We start from the raw sequence: 4737 nt of genomic DNA, 5'->3' as shown, positions 1-4737 counted from the left end.
GCTCCGCGCTCCGTCCTCTCTAGGGTCCCCCTCCTGCCGCTCTGTGTTCCGTCCTCTCTATGATACGCCGCCTAACGCTCTGCACTCCGTGCTCTCTACGGTCCGACTCCTGCCGCTCCGCGCTCCATCCTCTCTATGGTCCGACTCCTGCCGCTCCGCGCTCCATCCTCTCTATGGTCCGACTCCTGCCGCTCCGCGCTCCATCCTCTCTATGGTCCGACTCCTGCCGCTCGGCGCTCCATCCTCTCTATGGTCCGACTCCTGTCGCTCTGCGCTCCATCCTCTCTATGGTCCGACTCCTGCCGCTCTGCGCTCCATCCTCTCTATGGTCCGCCTCCTGTCGCTCGGCGCTCCATCCTCTCTATGGTCCGACTCCTGCCGCTCTGCGCTCCATCCTCTCTATGGTCCGCCTCCTGTCGCTCGGCGCTCCATCCTCTCTATGGTCCGACTCCTGCCGCTCGGCGCTCCATCCTCTCTATGGTTCGACTCCTGTCGCTCTGCGCTCCATCCTCTCTATGGTCCGCCTCCTGCCGCTCGGCGCTCCATCCTCTCTATGGTTCGACTCCTGTCGCTCTGCGCTCCATCCTCTCTATGGTCCGCCTCCTGCCGCTCCGCGCTCCATCCTCTCTATGGTCCGCCTCCTGTCGCTCGGCGCTCCATCCTCTCTATGGTCCGACTCCTGTTGCTCGGCGCTCCATCCTCTCTATGGTTCGACTCCTGTCGCTCTGCGCTCCATCCTCTCTATGGTCCGCCTCCTGCCGCTCCGCGCTCCATCCTCTCTATGGTCCGACTCCTGCCGCTCTGCGCTCCATCCTCTCTATGGTCCGCCTCCTGTCGCTCGGCGCTCCATCCTCTCTATGGTCCGACTCCTGTTGCTCGGCGCTCCATCCTCTCTATGGTCCGACTCCTGCCGCTCTGCGCTCCATCCTCTCTATGGTCCGACTCCTGTCGCTCTGCGCTCCATCCTCTCTATGGTCCGACTCCTGCCGCTCTGCGCTCCATCCTCTCTATGGTCCGACTCCTGTCGCTCTGCGCTCCATCCTCTCTATGGTCCGCCTCCTGCCGCTCCGCGCTCCATCCTCTCTATGGTCCGACTCCTGCCGCTCCGCGCTCCATCCTCTCTATGGTCCGCCTCCTGCCGCTCCGTGCTCCATCATCTCTATGGTCCGACTCCTGCCGCTCCGCGCTCCATCCTCTCTATGGTCCGACTCCTGCCGCTCCGCGCTCCATCCTCTCTATGGTCCGACTCCTGTCGCTCTGCGCTCCATCCTCTCTATTGTCCACCTCCGGCCTCTCCATGCTCCCGCTCTCTCTATTGTCCTCACCCAGCCGCTCTGCTCCACGATGTGCGCTTGCTATGGTCCGCCTCCAGCGGCTCCGCGCTCCGTCCTCTCTATGGTCTGCCTCCTCCTGCTCTGCACTTTGTCCACTCTGTGGTCCGCCTCTGGCCGCTCTGCGCTCTGTTCTCTCTAATGGTCTTCCTCCTGTCGCTCTGCGGTCCGACCTGTCTACGGTACGCCTCCTGCCGCTCTACGCTTCGTCCTCTCTATGGTCCGCCTCCTGCCGCTCTGTGTTCCGTCCTCTTTATGGTCCGACTCCTGCTGCTCTGCACTTTGTCCTCTCTATAGTCTGCCTCTGGTCGCTCTGCACTCCGTGCTCTCTATGGTCCGCCTCCTGCCGCTCCGCGCTCCATCCTCTCTATGGTCCGACTCCTGCCGCTCTGCGCTCCATCCTCTCTATGGTCCGACTCCTGCCGCTCTGCGCTCCATCCTCTCTATGGTCCGCCTCCTGTCGCTCGGCGCTCCATCCTCTCTATGGTCCGCCTCCTGCCGCTCGGCGCTCCATCCTCTCTATGGTCCGCCTCCTGCCGCTCCGCGCTCCATCCTCTCTATGGTCCGCCTCCTGCCGCTCCGCGCTCCATCCTCTCTATGGTCCGCCTCCTGCCGCTCCGCGCTCCATCCTCTCTATGGTCCGCCTCCTGCCGCTCCGCGCTCCATCCTCTCTATGGTCCGCCTCCTGCCGCTCCGCGCTCCATCCTCTCTATGGTCCGACTCCTGTCGCTCGGCGCTCCATCCTCTCTATGGTCCGACTCCTGTCGCTCTGCGCTCCATCCTCTCTATGGTCCGACTCCTGCCGCTCTGCGCTCCATCCTCTCTATGGTCCGATTCCTGCCGCTCTGCGCTCCATCCTCTCTATGGTCCGACTCCTGCTGCTCTGCGCTCCATCCTCTCTATGGTCCGACTCCTGCTGCTCTGCGCTCCATCCTCTCTATGGTTCGACTCCTGTCGCTCTGCGCTCCATCCTCTCTATGGTCCGCCTCCTGCCGCTCCGCGCTCCATCCTCTCTATGGTCCGCCTCCTGCCGCTCCGCGCTCCATCCTCTCTATTGTCCACCTCCGGCCTCTCCATGCTCCCGCTCTCTCTATTGTCCTCACCCAGCCGCTCTGCTCCACGATGTGCGCTTGCTATGGTCCGCCTCCAGCGGCTCCGCGCTCCGTCCTCTCTATGGTCTGCCTCCTCCTGCTCTGCACTTTGTCCACTCTGTGGTCCGCCTCTGGCCGCTCTGCACTCTGTTCTCTCTAATGGTCTTCCTCCTGCCGCTCTGCGGTCCGACCTGTCTACGGTCCGCCTCCTGCCGCTCTACGCTTCGTCCTCTCTATGGTCCGCCTCCTGCCGCTCTGTGTTCCGTCCTCTTTATGGTCCGACTCCTGCTGCTCTGCACTTTGTCCTCTCTATAGTCTGCCTCTGGTCGCTCTGCACTCCGTGCTCTCTATGGTCCGACTCCTGCCGCTCTGCGCTCCATCCTCTCTATGGTCCGCCTCCTGCCGCTCTGTGTTCCATCCTCTCTATGGTCCGCCTCCTGCTGCTCTGCACTTTGTCCTCTCTACGGTCCGCCTCCTGCCGCTCTGTGTTCCATCCTCTTTATGGTCCGACTCCTGCTGCTCTGCACTTTGTCCTCTCTACGGTCCGCCTCCTGCCGCTCTATGCTCCGTCCTCTCTATAGTCTGCCTCTGGCCACTCTGCGCTCCGTGCTCTCTATCGTCTGCCTCTGGCCACTCTGAGCTCCGTCCTCTCTATGGTTCACTTTCTGCCGCTCTGCGCTCCGTCCTCTCTATGGTCCGCCTCCTGCCGCTCTGCGCTCTGTCCTCTCTATGTCCGCCTCCTGCCGCTCTGCACTCCGTCCTCTCTATGGTCCTCCTCCGGCCACTCTGCTCCATGCTGCGCACTCCCTATGGTCTGCCTCCAGCCGCTCCAGCCACCTCCGGCCCTCCAGGCTGAGCACTCTATGGTCCGCCTCTTGCCGCTTTGCGCTCCGACCTCCCTATGGTCCACCTCCTTCCGCTCTGCGCTGCTTCCTCTCTATGGTCCACCTCCGGCCTCTCTGCGTTCCCGCCCTCTCTATGGTCCTCCTCCGGCCGCTCTGCTCTGCGCTGTGCACTTTCTATGGTCCACCTCCAGCCTCTCCGCGCTCCCGCCCTCTCTATGGTCCTCCTCTGGCCACTCTGTTCCGTGCTGCGCACTCTCTATGGTCCGCCTCCTGCTGCTCTGCGTTCCGTCCTCTCTATGGTCCACCCCCTGCCTCTCTGCACTCAGTTCTCTCTATGGTCCACCTCTGGCCACTCTGTCCCGCGCTGTGCACTCTCTATGGTCTGCCTCCGGCCTCTCTACGCTCCCGTGCTCTCTGTGGTCTGCCTTATACCACTCTGCACTCCTCCCTCTCTGTGGTCCACCTCCGGCCGCTTTGTATGCCGAACCCTGTCTGCTCTGTGCTCTCTATGGTCCGCCTCCGGCTGCTGAGCGCTACACACTCTCTATGATCTGCCTCCTGCCGCTCTTACATAAGAACATAAGAACGGCCATGCTGGGTCAGACCAAAGGTCCATCTAGCCCAGTATCCTGTCTGCCGACAGTGGCCAGCACCAGGTGCTCCAGAGAGGGTGGATCGAACACAATGATGAAACGATTTGTCTCCTGCAATCCCTCTCCAGCCTCTTACAAACAGAGGCCAAACATGTGACGTAGTGGGGGTACTTGCTGGGCTGTGGTGACCTCTGCTGTCTGGAGCAAGACCCATCAGGGAAAACCTTATTATGCAAAGGTACCATACCGGTTGAACCAGCCTACCCCCCATTGGGAGAAACAAAGGGAGGTGGAAGGCTGCCCTGGCTGAGGGGCAGGGCTTGGAGAGGTAGAGTTAGTTCCTGTCCGGAAAGCAGGGAAGAAGGAACTGGGGAGGGGCTCGGATCCCCCCATCTCAAGGGGGCACTGAGGCCTTTTAGCCCCCAGTTCCTGTAACCAGATTACATCTGTGCTATGCTGTATCCTGGAGGAGCAATGAACCACCCTCAATTCCACTGGCTGGTGGAGTCTGTGCCATTTCGGGGTGCAGGAGATGGGGGACCCCCAACGCGCCGTCACAAAGCACACCATTTTATCCCGACTAATAGCCTTTTATGGACCTAACCTCCATGAAATTATCTAGCTTCTCTTTAAACTCTATTATAGTCCTAGCCTTCACAGCCTCCTCTGGCAAGGAGTTCCACAGGTTGACTACACACTGTGTGAAGAAGAACTTTCTTTTATTAGTTTTAAACCTGCTACCCATTAATTTCATGTGGTGTCCTCTAGTTCTTCTATTATGGGAACTAATAAATAACTTTTCTTTATTGGCCCTCTCCACACCACTCATGATTTTATAGACCTCTATCATATCCCCCCTCGGTCTCCTCTTTTCTAA

This window comes from Pelodiscus sinensis, chromosome 2 (genome assembly GCF_052426305.1).
Source record: "Pelodiscus sinensis isolate ZL-2025 chromosome 2, ASM5242630v1, whole genome shotgun sequence".
NCBI lineage: Eukaryota > Metazoa > Chordata > Testudines > Trionychidae > Pelodiscus > Pelodiscus sinensis.
Note: the sequence above shows the minus strand (reverse complement) of the source record.